General features: G+C 40.5%; 1 long non-coding RNA gene across 2 annotated transcripts in view; it reads left to right on the top strand.

Annotated features, from left to right (window-relative positions):
- The window catches only part of LOC102014818, a 113,578-nt gene that overhangs the window by 72,693 nt on the left and 21,918 nt on the right, over nt 1-18,967 (top strand). For both annotated transcript variants that reach the window (XR_001234723.1, XR_001234724.1), the window contains exons 3-4: nt 12,965-13,002; nt 18,495-18,653. This is a non-coding gene — a long non-coding RNA (uncharacterized LOC102014818). The remainder of the gene's footprint in view (nt 1-12,964; nt 13,003-18,494; nt 18,654-18,967) is intronic.

The raw sequence follows: 18,967 nt of genomic DNA, 5'->3' as shown, positions 1-18,967 counted from the left end.
TATATACTTCTTTGTTGAGATAGTCTATTTTTCTGTTTGTTTTAAATGAATTAGTAAAAAATTTCTGATGGCTGCTCTTAAATGCTTGATAGATAATCCCAACATTTGATGTTCCTTGGTGTTGGCATCAATTTTTTATTTTTCCTCAGAGATTTTTTTCAAGTCCTTGTTATGACCAGTGATTCCCAACTGTACATTGGACATTTTGCCCGTTAGAATTTCTTGATCTTGTTTTAATCTTTTCTTTTAGCAGACTGTCATTTTGCTTAAGTTAAGTACACAGCTTTGGTTTACTATTATGGTTTGTGGTTCTGATGAAAATTTAATTTTCAGGGCTTTGGAGCATTATTTTGATTTGTCTGGTCTGTTGGATGTTGCTAGGTATCCTTCTGGTCCCTGCTGGTATTCCCAGGGATAATAGAAAGGGGTTTCCCAGACTGGCCACCAAATAGAATTTAGGTCCATGGGAGTGAAGAGGCTTTCTAGGCTGAGCCACTTGTCTTGGCAGAATTCCTTTTGCTGGTATCCCCTGGACACCACCTCTCAGTGGAGGAGGAGACTCACAAGCTCAGTGAAGGACAGTACATCTCCTGGTTACTTACTGATCCCATTTGCTGTTGCCATGAAGCATGCCAGGTAGTTTTAGTGGTACTCCCATCATTCCAGGGGAGAAATAATGTCTCAGAGCTGCTTTTTATTGGTAAAGAAGGATGGGTGACCCCTGACCTCAGTTGCTTTCTTCTGTTGGGTAGGAGGTGAGTTGATGCCCTGCTACTATATTCTTCTCTAACTCTGAAGTCCCCAACCAGTTCTCTTTTTCTCTTCCAAATTTGGAATTCTTCAACTGTCTCATGCCTAATATCTGGGTTTATATTTTATTTCATTTTATTTTATTATTATTATTTTTTTTGGTTTTTCTCCGGTACTGGGAACCGAACTCACGACCTTGCGCTTGCCAGGCAGGCGCTTTTGCCACTGAGCTAAATCCCCAGCCCCTATATTTTATATTAGAGAGAGAGGGAGAACCAAGTGTATATAATCTTATCCAGACTAGAAGCTTTTTAAAATACATTTTTAATATTGACATATAGTAATTATACACATTTATGGGATACAGTGTGACATTTCCACACACATATAGTGTGCAATAATCAGGGTAATTGGCATATCTAGTTCTTAAAAAGTATATAATTTCTTTGTTTTGGGAGTATTCAAAATCTTCTTTTACTAGCTCTTTTGAAATATTCAATTAATGATTGACAACCATGGTTATACTACCATTCTATAGACCATTAGAAGACATTCTTCCTGTTCACCAATATTCTTGTGCCCATTATCCATTCTCTCCATCACTCCACTTTTCACACCCTTCTTAGGCTTTGGAAACTGCTGCTATAGTCTCTAGTCTTTGAGATCAATTTTTAGCTCCTACATATAAACACATGTGGTATTTGTCTTCCTGTGCCTGACTGACTTCACTTAACATTCTGTCCTCCAGTTCCTTCCATGTTGCTTCAAATGACAGAATTTTATTCTTTTCTTTATGGCTACATAATATTATATTGCGTATATATGCCACATTTTCTCTGTCCATTCATCTGTTTAGGGACACAAGTTGATTCCATTAAATATATTTTTATACGTTATATTTTTAGCTTACTTATTAGCATCTACATATTTTTATATTCTAATTTTTCTTTTTGGTTTATTTAATAGCAAAATATTAAAAGATGATTTGAGGAAGTTGTGAACAGTTGCATTGTAGGAAACTTAAGAACCCTTCCTCATACTGTGAAATTATTTCACAATGATTGCTTCTCTATTGTCTTGGTTATTTTTCTCTTGTTGCTGAGACAAAATACCCAATGCCCAAATTTAAGGAAGGAAGAGTTTATTTAGCTCACAATCTGTGGAGGTTTCAGTCCATACTCGGCTGGCTCCAAGGCAGGGTGGCACATGGCAGAAGGCAACCATTCATGGCGATAGCAAAAGCAGCCAGAACAAAAGGGAAGAGTGGTGTGGCAGCAAGCAGCCTCTTCCTCTCCCTTACGTATATAAACTATCTGCCCCAGGGCAGGTGTAGTACTCAATCAATCATAAACTCTAAATGTCTGCCCCATGACTGCAAGTGTCTTTGGGGGGGACATCTAGACACAAACCATAACATCTATATAGCTTTCTCTTCAGTTCCCTCATTTATAAAACAAGGCAGCTAGACCAGATAAACTATAGGAGGTGAGTTTTGAAAATATACAGCAGCTTTGTCCCCCCCACACCCTCCCACCATGTTTCTGCCTTGGATCCAGCTAACCACGGCCCGAATTCCCTTCCAACATGAACCAAATTAAACCTCTCCTTCTTTAAATTGTGGATGGTACAGAGCCAGGAAATAATAACACCTCAATGGTGGCAATGGCACCACTTCTAATATCAACTAATGCCAGGAACAGAAGCAAATAATATGACCCAGGTGAGACACCAAGAAAAATATACTGACTCAAGTTTTGGGGATCTGGTTCCTGTAAGTCAGCTGTGTGAATTTGGCTATTTATTTTCCTCTCTAATTAATTGGGTTGGACTAAATAATACTATATGACCTCTAAGGCTATTTTTAAACATAAAATTCTAGGAGCACATAATAGATACCTCTCACTGTAGAGTGGAAGGTTACAAACCTGTGCATTATTCACCACATCCCTTTCCCTCTGGCCTGGGGACTATGGAGCAGCTGTCAACATGGTGCTCCTGTCATCTGGAGCCTGAGTTTATTGGAAGTGGAACTCCAGTGCCATAGAGAATGCACTGTGAATGAAATAGACTTGTGCAGTATGAAGCCAGTGAGACTTTGGAGATTGCTTGTTACTGCAGCATACCTTAGTCAAACCTGGCTAAAGCAATAAATGATGAAGTGCTTTCACAGGCATAGCACCATTTCTTTCCCTAGCAGAGACATGGGGCACTACTCATCTCCATTTGTCAGATAAAAGTCTGGGGCTCAGAGAGATTAGGTAGTTCAGAGAAGGTCAGTGAGTGAATAGGCGGCTGGTCTGAAATAGAACAAAGACATTTTGACTCCCAGGCCTTTTTCTGCCTACAACGGGATATTATTTCCATGTGGTTGTTTTAGTTTATTGGTGTGGCATCTACACTTCCCATTTCCTCTGTCCTTAATCCTTAATGAAGTCCAGGCTTCTAATGTGGTAAACGTCTTAGAACCATTTGGACAATCCAGATGCTTCTCCAAAAGGCTCCATTCATCAGTGTTATGGTTTGTGTCTGGATGTCCCCCCTCATGCAGCCATTGGGGGTGGGTTCTAGAGTTTGTGATTGATTCATTGTCCAATGCTGGGATTATGGGTGTGAGTGTTATACCCGCCCTTGGGTGGATAGCCTGCTTGCAGTATAAGGGAAGGAAAGAGGCTTGCTTGCTCTTTCTGCTCTTTTTGCTCTTGTTGCTTTTTCTGTCCCTGCTGCCTTGAACTGTTGCCCCTGTGCCATGTGTCACTTTGCCTTGGAGCCAGCTGATTATGGGCTGAAACCTCCACAAACTGTGAGCTAAATAAACCTTTCCTTCCTTAATTCTGGGCATCATGTATTTTGTCTCAGGAACAAGAGAAAAGTAACCAAGACACTCAGTATTCAGATGAAAACTATTAGAGAGGGGCCATGACAAGAGGGGACCTTTTAAAGAATCCAAATGCATCAGAGAAATGTGCATTTTGAGTATAGAAAATGTAATTATAAAGACTTTTGTCTATTTATAGAGTGTTACTTATTCAGTAACTTGTAAACTTTACACACACAGACACACACATTCTTACATGGCAAATTGGGTTTAGATTTACAGACTTGAGGCAACAAGCCTTGGTTTAAATTCTTGGTGGTCACTAAAACATTTGTTAAGTGAATGAATTTTGACTTAAGAAAAAGAGGTCACTTCCCTGGAAGTGTAACACATCCTGCACATCCCATTCTAATGTCAAGGTGAGGGAGAACAGGAAGGTGAGAAGGAAAAGGACCCCCATTTGGCTGGAGGGTGGTTAATATAGGGCACTGTATTATTCACCTTCCTGTTACTAGGACAAAAGACCTGACACTCATAACATAAAGGAGGAAAGGTTTATTTTGGTTCACAGTTTTTAAAAGAATCAGCCCTTGGTTGATTGGCTGTAGTGCAGAAACATTATGGCAGACAGGCATGGTGGAGGAGTGGTACTTACCCCATGGCATCCAGGAAGCAGAGAGAGAAGGGACAAGGAAAGGACAAGACTACATCTTTCCAGTTCACCCTTCTAATTGCCCACTTTTAACCAGGCCTCACCTCTTAAAAGAATATTCAGTTACTGAATGAATCCACTGATGAGGGAGACTGATGAATCCACTGATGAGGGTAGTGGCCCATGGTGCAAACATCTTCCGAACACATGAGACTTTTGGGGGACATGTTCAATTTAAACCATAACAGACACTGATCTGAATATCTCAGCAAACAGCACGTGTAGCTGCCTAGATCATCTGACAGGCGATCAATAGGCTCCAGCTGAAATGAGAACCATCAGGAAAGCTGAGAAATATTACCTGCAAAATTGCATTAGACAGCATTACACTCAATATAGCTTGGTCCTGTCAGCCACTTCCCCTGTCTTTGATTCAGGAAGAATCTTTCTTAGATTGAAATTGGCGTGGCTAGGGAAGGCTGTTAGATAGATGTAGACTTTTGCTTTGTGAGAATTGAATTTAGCCCTGTAAACTCTCCAGGGGGCTTAGAAATCCTTTCACACACAGGTAGTATCTTGATGGTATAAGATTTACTGGAAGAAACATTTCTACTGGTTCTGTCTCTGTCTCTGTCTGTGTCTCGGTCTCTGTCTCTGTCTGTCTCTCTCTCTCTCTCTTTCTGTCTGGTTCTCTCTCTCTCTCTTTCTGTCTGTCTGTCTGTCTGTCTCTCTCTCTTGCTTGCTCACGCGCGCGCACACACACACACATACATGCACACAGTCTTTCTCTATTTTCTGTTCTTCTCTTTTATCCCCTGAAGAGACTTTGGTGAGACTTTCCATACCTCATCTCACTAAAATTTGGTTCCTGGTAACCCACATAAAGCTGGACCAAAAGTTAAAGCTAAGAGAAATGTAATTTTTCTCCCCACTAAAACTTCCACTTCAAAAAAAAAAAAAAATCAATGTTAAATTCAAATAATTCTTCAGTAATAGAATAAAATCTCTGTTATTTAAAAGAATTAGGAAAATTGCGATATTTCTATTAAAAGAGAGCTGTCACATATACTATACATAGATTATCATGGCTAAGTAGTTATACTGCAGGGAAATCTGTTGTGTAAAAAAATCCAGGACTGTGCTTCTGGTAAGTCATAAGGCCGATTGTGATCTGGTAGGGCCTGCTTACATTGTTATGAATAATTCCCCGCTGGTGTGGTGGAGCATGCCTGTAATCCCAGCACTCAGGAGACTGAGGCAGATGGATCCTTGTGAGTTCGAGACCAGCCTGGGCTACAAAGTGAGCTCAAGGCCAGCCTGAACTGCACAGTGAGACCCTGTCTCAAAAAGACAAAACAAAAAACAAAACATGAGTAACTCCCATTATGTAGGACACTAACTGAGTGAATATAGGAGGCTGAGCTGAACCTTTGCTGACATGTAGACTTCCAGGGGAAAATTTATGTATATTTTGTCTGATATAAGCTTGATTTCATTGACATTTGCCCATTTCACAAGAGTAAAAGTCTGGAGTCTTTATTTTAGCTTTACTTTTGTTCGGATTCTGGAAAAGGAAGAGGCTTATAATCCTCTTGGCTTCTTACCACCTTCCTGATGATTTTTCTCATCCATGATCTCATCATTCTAGCACTGTAGATCACCAGGAGGCAGTTAGCACCAGCTTCATCCCCACAGTATGCATTGGAAAGCAGAGCTCCTTACCATAAGTGAAAAGTGTTTCCCAAAGTTCCCACCTCATCATCCAACCTGGGTCTACTTTGGAGCTTTAGCCATTGCCTTGAACAAATAGCACAGTGGTATAAATGTCTTCATATGGTGCCCCAGCTCTCTACTACTTAGGTAAATGGTTTGAAACCTTGGGAGTTTTTTTTTGTTAAAGAGGCAACATGGTGTATGAGAAAGAAGTACTAAGCCAAGAATTGGGACATTGAACCTCAGATCCTAGGTTCACCTAAAACTTCTCATCCTTTTACCAAGAGCCCTTTCATGTCCCCTCAACCTCAGTTTCCTTACTGAAAAAGTAGCTTTAGTTCTCCTTCCCTGCCATCCACATGAAGTTCTGATAAAGAACGAATGAGCTAGCTGGCAGGATGCCTGTGAAGAGTCATCTGGGTGAGAGGGTTTGTTCTTTTGCTGTCCTCTGGTGCTGCTTTATGAAGTTGCAGCAAATGTCAAGTCCTGAGAAGAGAGTATTTGGAGCTTGGTCTGACATTTGGAGATTTCCAGGTGTTTAGCTGTGAAATGAAGACTCTATGGAGAACTTCCCAGTTGAGGTTCGAGATCATCTCTAGACTAAAGGCTGGTGAGGTGTGGAGATCAGTCAGGCCTGGAGAGACTGACCAGAACCTCCTGTCATCAGTTCCTTGGCTTGCCCTAGCTCTGCAGGTGGTCAGGCCTCACCTAGAAACACAGCATCTAGAAGCCCAAGAGGTGAGATTTCAGAGCTTTCACACTTATCTCTGTGTCCTTTCAGAATTCTACCATCAACATCAGTACTGTCCTACAGACCTCTGTGATGAAGGAAATAGTCTATTAACTGTGTGTATGATACAGCAAACACTGGACACAGGTAGCTGTGGAATGCCTAAAATATGGCTAGTACAGCTGAAGAGCAGAATTTTTAACTGAATTTCACCTGGTTTAATTTAAATAGCCACCTGCAGGCATGCACATCAAAGTGTTTCTCTTTTTCATTAAGTTACTGTGTCCAGAAGACCACTGTTACAATGCTTCTGTATTATTATTATTATTATTATTATTATTACTAAACTGACGCCATATGCCAGAGATAAGTTTCTGGCACATGTGTGGGAAAGGAAAGAGGAGAGGAAAGGAAACTTGCCAGAAAGGCCAGCTTGCTGGCTCTCAAGAGGCCTTCAGGGGAACATCTGGCTCTGAGTGTTACAGGCCAAAAAGCAGGATTTTTCAGGGCATGGAGAATCCAATTGATCTTCAGAGGTGGGAGCTCTTTAATCAAGTACTGCTAAGGATACAATCAATCAGAAAACCCAAATATCAAAGCTTAAGGAACCCTGTAACCCTCTCCTTTTCAGCATCAGGTGAGGAAGGGTAGTCATTTCCTACATGGCAACCCAGAGACTGAACTGGAGATAGTTTGGTAAGCATGCACTCAGAGGAAAGAACATGAAATAATTCAAATGTTAGTTTGAATAGCAATTCAAAAGCTTATTTATTCACTGCATGCATTCATTGCCTGGTGGATCTTACCAGTCCTGCGAATGTACATTTGTATTTCTGACTGCAGCCCTTTCCTCCTGGATGGTGCTTCTGTGGTTATCAGTGCATTTTGTTTGTGGCTCCACCTTATTTGTAAGCTTTCATGTTTTTTTTTTTTGTTTTTTTTTGTTTTTTTTGGTTTTTCTCCGGTACCAGGAACTGAACTCACGACCTTGCGCTTGCCAGGCAGGCGCTTTTGCCGCTGAGCTAAATCCCCAGCCCCTGTAAGCTTTCATGTTGACTGGTGCCCTACCCATTTCACACAGTTCTAGAGGCTGACATGTTCCAAGCAAGGTCCAAGATTCTGTGTCTGGTGAGGGCACACACCCTGGTTCACAGAAAGCTCTCTTTTTTCCATGTTCTCATTTGATAGAAAGGGCAAGGGAGCTCTCAGGGGACTTAAAAAAATAAGGGCAGTAGTCCCATTACAAGGGCTCCTTCATGAGCTAGTTAATCATCACCAAATACCAGCACATCAGAAATTAGATTTCAACACAGGAATGTGGAGGACACGAAAACTCAGTCTATCACCCACATTGACATATTCTTCATTTAGTTATGTCACACACAGTAAGATTCCCTTCCTGAATTGTACACTTTGGAGACATTTATTTAAGACTACTTAGCTTTAACAACTGTGAGTTTGCATCACAGTTTAGCCCCCAGAGGACCCCTCAGTACTGACTGCATGTATTTCCTGGGAGAGGTAGTGTATTTGTTAGTAATTGATATCTATGTGTGTTCCCTTTCACAAGTGGTTTGTTATAGTCAAGGGTTGACAGTTGAAGTGCTTTTTGGGGTTAGACAATAATTGATTGAGTGAAGCAGGCATGATAGAAGTCCCCATAGAAATAGACACCTCTGACTCAGTTCAGACAATCCATAGCCATGCTGTCATATAGACCCTTAATTATCAGATCTTCTTTTTAAAAGAAAAGGAGAAATTTAAATATTAATGTGAAATCTGGCATAGTGTGGATCCAAAGAGTCTTCCAAAGGCTCCTGTGTTAATGGTTTATTCACCAGCCTGTGGGGCTATTGGGAAGTGGTGGGGCCTGGTAGAAGGAAGTTAGGTCATTGGGGTTCTTGAAGTGGATATTGGGACTCTGGTCCTGTTTGTTTCCTCTCTTTGCTTTCTGGCTGCCATGAGGTAAGCAGTTTTGCTTCACCACATGCTTCCCATCATGATGTGCTGCCTCACCGTTGGGCCAGAAACAATGAACCCAACTGACCATGGACTGAAACCTGTAAAATCATAAGCCAAAATAAAATTTTCTTCTTTTCAAGTTGGTTATCTCAAGTATTTTGTCACAGTGATGGAAAACTATGTCATAGTGATGGAAAGCTAACATATGTTCTGACTTTTGAAAGGCAGAAACTGGGGGCTGGGGATTTAGCTCAGCAGTACAGTGCCTGCCTGGCAAGCGTGAGATCGTGAGTTTGATTCCTGTTGCCGGAAAAACACCAAAAAAAAAAAAAAAAAAAAAAAAAAAAAAGGCAGAAACTAATTCAGTTAAAACACGACACTGGATACAAGCCTAACAAAATATATCTAATTTCTGGATATTGTGGGAAGCCCTGGCATGGGAGTTCACCGTTTCTGGTTTCTAGTTAAAACTTTGCCTTATAAATCACTGTGAGGTATGGGGGAAGCTCCATCCCCTCTTGAGGCTTAGATTCCTTTTCTTTGAATTACCAAGTGAAATTATCTCTATGGTTTCTTCTTGATCAGAATTAGTCTGCTAAGGCTGACATAACGAAATACTATAGGTGAAGTGGCTTACATGACAAAAATTTATCTTCTCAAAGTTCTGGAGGCTCTAAGTCCAAGATCAAGGTGTCAGCATGTTTGGTTTCTTCTGAGACATCTTTCCTTGGTTTGTAGATCACTGTCTTCTCCTTGTGTCTTCACATGACTTTGCTCTGTGCACACACATCCTAGATGTCCCTTCCATTTCTTCTAACAACATCAGCCATATTGGATGAAGACACAACATTTATGTCATTACTTAACCTTTATTATCTCCATAAAATAGTCACATTGGCAGGTAGGACTTTAACATTTGCTTTGGACAGAGGTGGGGACATAATTAAATCTATAAAATGGCCTTAGAGCCTGTGCTTCACTGACAAGTCACTGAGGTTAGACATGACTGTAATTAATCCGTCTTCCCCTTGCTTTCTGTGTCTACCTTCCACCTGCTCTGCCCTGCCCTGTTCTTGGAGAGGCTGATTGCTAAGGATGACACCAGTGCCTTCTGCTTTCGATTAGGGTTAGCCAGTGGGGGAAAGAGATGAGAGAGAGAAGGAAGAGAATGAGATTGGGAGAACTTCATATTAGGGGTGCTATATGATGGCCATAAACCTTCACTGACAGTCATTGCTCCTGTCCAGAAGTTTCTGTGTCTCTAGGTTCTCCATCAGGTTTAGGGTGATAATGCCTCTACTTTTATTCACCTCAGGACCCAACATTATCCCATTATGGCTTCATACCCTTCTACACTTTTGAGAAGAGTTCCTTTATTTCACATTTCTCAAGTCACCCAACTGCGGGTGCTAGAACTCTGACCAATACAAACAGATTATGAAGAAATCCCATTGATGAGCCATCATATCCACCTGCTATTTTGCATCCTCATCCTTTTTACTCCAGCAAACAGTTCTGTTTTAGCCTGGGGTTTGGCTGGACTTCCCAAAACCACATACTTTTGTCCTGAGGCAACCCACACCGTGACTCTTGCTGCAAATCTCCTATTTTCAAAAGTGGGGCTTAGGGAAGGTGATTAGATCATGGGGATGCTACACCCATCAGTGGATTAATCTACTGATGTGTTCTTAGCTAACTCTGCTGTAAAGAGTTGGTACCTGGTTGCAGGTGGTTACTGGAGGTGTGAAGTAGAAGGGTGTGTTCTTGTCCCCAGATCTTCCCTTCCCTCTGCTTCCTGGTTGCCATGTGTTGAGCAACTTTCTTCTGCTGTGCCTTTCCACCATGCTGTTTCTGCCTTGGAGTTAGACAGCCATGGACTCAACCCTCTAAAGCCATGAGCCCAAATAAATCTCTTCTTGAAGTTGTTGGTGTCAAGTATTTTGTTCCAGCAACAACAAAGTGACTAATACATTCATCACAGTTCCTTTGACAGTATAAAAAAAAAAGTTGGAAAATGCAGCCCTCTGCAGCTGGGCTCTGGACACTACTTAGTCAACATCACATTTAATTATCTGTTCCAAGCAAATAGGCATTTCCCTAAGGATGGAAGGGTGTGTTTAGAATTACATTAGTCAGTTTCTTCTCATGATAACAGATTTTGGAAGGCAGAGCATTTTCCCTCCTTCATCTATAGGATGCACGCTGAAAGCCCTCTTTATTCTTATTGATATTCCCCCACTAAACTTTTAGGCACTATGCAGGCTGTATATACACAGAAAAGTATAGATTAACAAGGAAAATTTAGCAACTCATTCAGTATCCAGAGTGAAGGAAAGGAAAACATACATGAAGACTAATTATAATACTAGATGGAAATGAAGTCAAGTAAGTACTGTAACAGTCAATCAGGGGGTTGGGGTTGAATGTAGTGGCACATGAAGGTGGCTTAACAGTAAGGACCCTGGACATGAGCTGCCTGGGTTTGTGTCTTGACTCATTTCTTAATAGTTCTAACATTATGGGCAAGAAGCCATCTTCTTAAACTTTTACACATTATAGGCAGTAATAGATCATTTTTATTAGAAATAAATGATATATATTGCCTTGATGTGCTTAGCCAATTTACCAGACTATCCTAAGTACTTAATAAATGTTAACTTTTGTTGTTACTTAGTAAAGGTTGTACAAAGGAATGGGGTTTGTGGTGGCCTTGAAGGATGGGAAGATTTTTTTTGGGAAGGTGTTGATCATTCCAGAAAAGCAGATCATTCCAGAAAAGCTGATCTATAGGGGTAGTTTATTAGGGAAAACAGTGAAAAGTTGGTTGAAGCCATATCAAGGACACTGAACACCAGGTGAAGAATCTATAAATAATTTTTAGGCAGTGAAGAGCCACTGAAAACAAGAATTTTAAGCAAGTGTGTGTATATATATACTTTAGGAAACATTAATATAGCATTTTTTTTGAAAACTGTGTTGAAGGTGGAGAAAAAGGTGGAAAAAGGAAGTGTGAGACTATTACTATTGTTCATGTAGGTAGTTGCAAGATCTGACTTAGGGGAAAGTTGGTGGATAGTAGCCAAACTTCTAACATCTGACAGAACTGCTTAGGTAAGAGCCAGGCCAGTGGATAACTGAAATGTTAAGAGCCACTCAAGTCAAATGGTCATACTTAACCTCAATTGGAGATTAAAAAGAGGCACTGAATTGGAATGTCAACCAATGACAAAGTAACACACATTTTGCAAAATTTGGATTTTAACACATATTATTTGGGAGCAAAGTACAGAGTCCACCTATATTGCCACATATAGTGCTGGCACCCAGAGTTAAGAGGTGGGGTCAAGGAACAGGGCATGGATGCACATGCTTTCATGTGGGCTGCAACACAGAACAGTATGTGGCAGAAACTCGAGCAACTGATAAGTGTCATCAAAGAGCACATCTACATATTTGTTCAGCCCCTCTCACAGCTCCACCCCATTCTGACGAAGAAGCCTGCTAACATTTAGTCAGAGTTTTATTTAGAAATGTATTGCCTTGGCTGGTATTTTCACTTGTGAGAGCTGGCTGTCCTAAATCTAGTAGAGAAGTGCCCTGAAACCTACATACTAGGCCAAAGAAGGTACAGAGTAAGGCCAGATTTTTCCAGCTGGGAAATGAATGTTAGTCAAGGAATGCAGTAAGGGAGGATGGAGCCAGAGAAACAGAGCCTTAAGCTCTTTGCTCTCACATCTAGAAAGGATTTATAAAGAATGGTAGGGCAGGGACTAGAACATAGGAACTAGAGGGATACCCAAGTATCCAATTGAGCAACATCTCTGAGAATTTAGAGCCCTTTGATGAGCCTTGTGCACAAGCTGATGAAATACAGGTGATTTCCCTAGCACAGAAAAGTAAGAGGTAGTCAAAGTTCTTTTCAGAATCAGAGATTCCTTCCCTATAGAGTAGGGTCATTTGGTGAGCCACGGGTCACACTACGGGAAGACCATCTCCAACATGGCTAACCATAGGAGCTGTCCACGGTGCTGGAGCGGTCCCCTTTGAACTCACTCGGAGGCTTTTTGTTAGCTGCTGTGTGATAGACATTGAGTCAGGTGCCTCATACACATTGTGTCTTTTAATCCTCATGCAGCCCTGCAAAGTCAGTATTTTTATCAGCAGGCTTGTTTCTACAGAGGAGAAAACTAATACTCAGAGCTTTACTTTCTACCTTACCAAATTCGGATATATGAATAACCTTTTCAGAGATCAGACTGAAATACTTTCAGCCTAACAGGAAGAGTATATCTGTTTCACACCCTCTCTCTAGTCTATTAAATGTATATTGTTCTCTTTGCAGGTGGAGTGATGGGGATTTATACCGAAGACCACAAGATTGTAAGTCACAGGAGAGTTTTTAATGTGAAAGATTAAGCATGCACACTCATATTTCACACCATTAATGACAAATGTTTGTAGAAATTTCAAATATTTTGGTTAAGACAATGAAAAGTTACCCCTCTGGGCTAGAGGAAAGCAAATCATGGGTTTTTGTGAAGATCAACAAGATCGTGTTACTCTGTAATAGTTTTCTCTTTCTTTTTCTTGGCTATAAGATAAAAAACAGGTTATATGATAGAAAAAATAGAAGACTGGTAAAGGGCTTTATTTTATTAAATTGGGAAAAATCTTTGCTAGGCTAGTTGAAGTCATGACAAAGGAAAATTTATGTGGCCCTTTGATAACAAATTTTAGGGTCTAAAGCATCACTTGTACTGGAGAAGAGATGTAGCTCAAACTTTAAGGTTAAAAATTTCAGGAAGAGATAGCTGTTTTTAAGGTATGACCAAGACTATGAACCAAGTCAGGGATTCTCACTCTGGGCTTGAAGACCTTGGGAGAGAGAGGGAAGAGAGAGAAGAGAAGTTCACAAATGGGCTCTGGGGAGATATGCATGACTTCAAAATGTAGGCAAATGTGTATGGATGCATTTTTATAGAAAGGAGTTGATGACTTTCAAGAGATTCTCAAAATGTCCAGGAATAGCTACAGCATAAGAGCTCCTGGTTTAAGTAAGCACTCCAGAAAGTTAAGACTCAGTGAACAATGTAGTTATAACTACATATTTATACTTCTGGGTTTGAAATAAGCAGCTCATTTTAACATGACACTTATGATAATTTGAATTAATGCTTATGTTTGTATATTTCAGTAAAGAGTTGGTTTTATAGGAAACACATCTAATTAAGTAGAAACTGTGCACTGTTCTTTTCAATTGGATTTACCCCTCAAGGGAGCCTGCAAAGTGAAAGGAAACATCAATAAGTCAGGAAACATTTGATGAGAGTCCATGATGTAAGAAGGCTATCACTCACCTGCCTAAAATTCAATAATGTTCTCTAAATAAGACATGCATATTTTAGTGTAAAGGTTGCAGGTCACTCTGTGTCCCCAGTTATCTCCAAAATGGCCCATTAACTGTTACTGAGACAGAAAAGCAGGAAAATCTCCAAGTAGGGACCATTCTCCGTTTTGTTTATTCAGCAAAGTTGCTTACTGAGTTGCTTACTGATGGCCAAATATTTTATTTAGCTTCATGAAGATAAGAAACAGGATTCAGCTGGATTGCTAAAACTCACTAGAAGGGGCTGGGGATTTAGCCCTGTGGCACAGCACCTGCCCGCAACCGCAAGATTGCGAGTTCAATCCCTGGTACCAGAAAGCCCCCCGAACCCCCCAAAAAACCCCCCAAAAACCCCAACTCACTAGACGGAGGACGAGTGCATGTAAAATTCTTTTCTTTCTACAGTTCAAATGTTTATCTTTTCATGACTTTTATTATGCACTGATTTAAAGAGCAGTGTGTGTGTGTGTGTGTGTGTGTGTGTGTGTGTGTGTGGTGAGGCCACACCATCCACAAAGAACATTTGATTCCTCTGAAGTGTTTTTGACAGCTCAGAGAGCTGATATAACTCAGAAAATGTGTGCTGTTATTTTGGTAAGAGCAGAAGAGTAAGTATAGTTTCATCTCAGAGTTTCCCATAAAACACCTCAACTTACCAAAGGATACAAATATGTGGTTAATATGCCATAACCCATGACCTCCCAGAAGCTTCTAAGTAACTAAGAAGGTGAGGATTCCAGAAATGAGGATGTACAGGGCTATTGTCTTATCTCAGGACAGAGGCATGTGTGACCTGGAACCAGCTATGACTTGGAAAGACCCCAGCCCTGTAAGATAAAATATGCTCTAGGGTGACAGGTCCAGTTGCTAGGAGTTGGGTGACCAAAAATAAGGACTTCTGGAGGACAGCCTTGGAGGTTTGTGTCTATTTCCTGAGAGTGGGGTATAGGTCAGGGCCTTTACTGTGTTGAGGTGTCAGAACAGGGTATATGATAGGCAGCTTTCCATTGCTGTGACAAACACCTAAGACAATCAATTTACAAGGAAAAAATATTTATTTTGGCTTTTAGTTTCAGATTGTGGTTGCTTGGCCTTGTTGCCTTGGGGCCTGCAGTGAGGCCAAAGATCATGGTAGCAGGACAAGGTGAAGGTGGAGGCAGATGGTGGGGGAGTCTGCTCACCTCATGGTGACCAGGAAGTAAAGAGAGGGAATGGAAGATGCCAGGATCCCAATATACCCTTTAAGATCATGTCCCCCAGTGACCTACTTCCTCTGACTAGGCCCCACCTCCTAAGTTCCTACTCAGCAGTACCATCAGCTGGTGTCCAAGCCTTTAACACATGAGCCTTTGAAAGACACTGCAGATTCAAACTATAACAGGGATGGGAGGTCATCAGGACAACTTCCAAAAGGGATCCAATGTATAGTGCAAGTTAGAATGGAACTGGAACCAAGAATGTTCTTTTGTACTGCTTTGCACGTCTTAGGTGCTATTCCTTACTCCCTGACTTTCTACTTCCCTTCTGTGACTGAGGGAGAATGAGGCTAAGAGCTGTTCATGACTTGTGCATTCCCCAGTGGAGACAACCCAGAAAAGTTAAATTGATTTGGGCTAGCTTCAGTCTACTAGGAAGTCAGTAGATATGAAACTAGCTCAATATTATGACTATCTTGATAGTTACAGAGCTCTTGCCCCCGTGGCAATAAAATCACAAACATAAAACACATTCCGAGAAGTGTAATATCATTCAATCATCCCAGCATCCTTGTGTGGTAAGCACTGTCATTCTCATTTTACAAACATGGGAACCAATGAACAATGATGTTAGGCAATTGCCTAACATCTCACTGATTATGAGTTGCAGAGCTGGGCTTTAAGCCCAATCAGGCTCCAGTGTCTATGTTATACTGCCTCTGGACTTTTGGAATAGCATATTATGCTGTTTTTCACCGTTGTCTTTCCCTCAAATTAAGCCTTTTGTTTGCTCACTCAAACTCACCTGTTCAAAGGAACAAGAAAGGGTAAAAATATGGGGAAAGCCTTTGGTGATATATTAGAATACAACCCAGGGAGGGGTCCAAAGTAATCTTTGCTGAAGATCCCATTTCACCACTACTTCCCACAAGTCAAAGTTGGTGAGATATGGGGGTTCTAAGTGACATTCTTCATTCTATTCTTTGAATACTGTTTGGTTGTTCAGCCAGACAGAGATTTGGTTCCTGGCACTGTCTCAGTTGACAGGTGAGATGGAATCTCCAATGATGTGAAGGAAGCACATTTCTGAAGCTGCATGGGCCAACTACATCCTAGTGCTAGAAAATAGGGCCCTTTTTTCTGGACTTCAACTCCCAAGGTAGGGGGCCCTTGTTGTTGTACATGAAAGTGCACCTAGGAATATTGGGACCAGCACTCCCATGACATTTCATGTGATCTTAAATAAAACTGCTATTGTCTACTTGAATTAAAATCTGAGGGTACTCAACTTATAGGTCAGTGAACTAGTAATTCATTGTAACGTGAACTTCATGGGTTTCTTGTATAGCTCTTAATGAGCTATTTAAATATTAATGAGAGGCTGAACATTGTTTTTTCAACTCACTGAAGTAAATTTATGATGCAGTGAAATGAATTTACTTTACATTCTGAAGAGGGGAGAGTAGTAAATTTGATAAAGAGTAATTTCCCTTCCTGGTGAATTCTGAGAAGGTTTTAGGCATGAGGCTAAATTTACATGTAAAACATTTAAATATGCAATAACAAAGTTTGACCTAAAGAATTGGATATATGGGGAGAAACGTTAGACCATGCTTTCTAGTTCCCTGTGGAAAAGTCAACTATCTGAGGTTTGATCTTACTCTTAAGTATGCCCAGCACCAGCAGTACATTAAGATGATTAGAACTTGGTTTGAATTTCATACATAGGTTTGAAGTTAATAGCAGATGTGTGAGAATCAGGTCCAATTTTACCTCTTTTATATACTTAATGTGCCTGTTCTCATAAATCACGAAATGTCAAAATGTAAAGCATCCCTGGAGAATCTCTATCTTGTTCAGATGTAGAAACTGAGGCTCATTTAGGGAGAGTGACTGCCCAAGTTCACACTGCAAGTTAACAACAGAAGTGAGAAGTCAGGTCAGCTAGTGCTTTGGGGGCAATACCTGTGACCTCTGTCCAGCTACAGCTTCAGCCTTTCCCTAGAGATTGAAATGGGATTGATTCTTTCATGCATTTACTCTGAGCTGTGATCATACTCTCCCACCTAATGCCTTCATGGGCCCATCAATATTAATGGGTGGTGAATGTGTCAACAGTTCCTAAATGCATTGGGAGCTGTACTTTATACACAGAAAGATGTGCACTTTGAATTTCTTAGAGGTTTATTTAGACTTGATTCTTATAGTCTTTAGTTTTTGCTTTTGTTTTGTTTTGTTTTGTTTTGTTTTTCAATGGAGTGAACTTGCAGCTTGGAACAATCAGTGACTAGTCTGCAGTAAAGAATATAGATCACAGTGACCATAGCCTTTGGGAACACATTGACAGTGCAGCTTAGAGAACTATCACCCAAGGAAAGTTGCTGAAGACCCATGTGCCAATCTATGCCTCCAGCCTTATTGCTAACAATTCTCTTTGTGGATCTTTATTTCCTAATCAAGTTGAAGAGCTTTCTCTTGCTTCTCCAACCTTCTTCCTGCTGTCTTGTATTAGTGACCTTGACTATTCTATTTTAATTTCTTTAATGGCCTTTCATCCAAATATACATATTTTCAAATCCTACCCATTTGGCCCATCCAAATTCAAGCCATTTGCTATTGTTATGTAACATATCAATGGCTTTGATGAAATGTAGTTTTTGCATGCGTTGGTTCTGATCCACTTTGCTGTGCTCCATGGTATCTGGAACAGTGACTTCTATAGAGGCATCCATGAATGAAGGAATAATTAATTAAATGATTGAACAGAAGAGTAACCCTTGTGGTAATCTTTCACTGAATCAAAGACTGCAGAAGTTAAAGTTTTACTGTCATCCTACTTTTAAAAGAGCATTTTAGCATGTTCATATCTATTGCTACATTACAATCTACCTAAAAACTTAATGCCTTAAAATATCAAGTCATTATTGTTCTTGGTTTTATGGACTCACTGAACTCAGTTGGGTGTTTTGGCTTAAGGTTTCTCATGCAGTTTGAAGTCACATACAAGCTACGGTTGGAGTCATCTGAAGGCTCGACTGGGCTGGGTGTCCAAGGTGCACTAACATGGTAGCAGTTGTGCCACCTGGTGGATTATCTACATTTATGGACTGGACTGGACCACCTACACTTGGCCTCTATCCACGTGGCTTGGGCTTCTCATAGCATTGCAGTTATGAGTATAGCATTTTATAAGTGAAGAAAACCAAGACTAAACTGTAAGATGTATTGTCTAGGCTTGGAAGCTCTAGAATGTCACTTACACTGCACTTTTGTTTTTTTCATTTTTCAAGTAATTACTCAGGCCAGCCCAGATACAAGGAGAGGTGTGTGTGTATGTACAGGGAAGGAAGAAAGAAATTTATGGTGGACATGTTTGGAGACTGTCTAGCTACAAGCGAATGTATTATCTTGGAGGAAACTCTATCTGTACAAGGACCTTTCTTTATCAGGTAATCTACTGCATTGCTGAGCACCAGCAGCAGCTTCAATACTAGGTATATTTTGGGGAGGAAGAAAGGACAGAATCAGTAGTTTGAGACAGTGGATAAGGAATTAAGCTTGGGAGAGATAATGTAGGACATAGAATGAGTAGATTAGGGGGTAGGGTGGGACGGTGAGTACTGAAGAAAAATTGTCTACTTTTTACCTGCTTAGTGTATGTTGGAGTTAGGTTGGAGAGAAAGGCAAGCAAAATGGAAAAGGCATTGTAGAATATTTATATATATGTACATCTTTAATTTTTTATTTTAAAAATTAAAAAAAC

The sequence above is a fragment of the Chinchilla lanigera genome, unplaced genomic scaffold, assembly GCF_000276665.1.
Source record: "Chinchilla lanigera isolate Chin_1 unplaced genomic scaffold, ChiLan1.0 scaffold00032, whole genome shotgun sequence".
Classification (NCBI taxonomy): domain Eukaryota; kingdom Metazoa; phylum Chordata; class Mammalia; order Rodentia; family Chinchillidae; genus Chinchilla; species Chinchilla lanigera.
The sequence above is the reverse complement of the archived record's forward strand: the minus strand, read 5'-3'. Positions and strand labels throughout refer to the sequence as shown.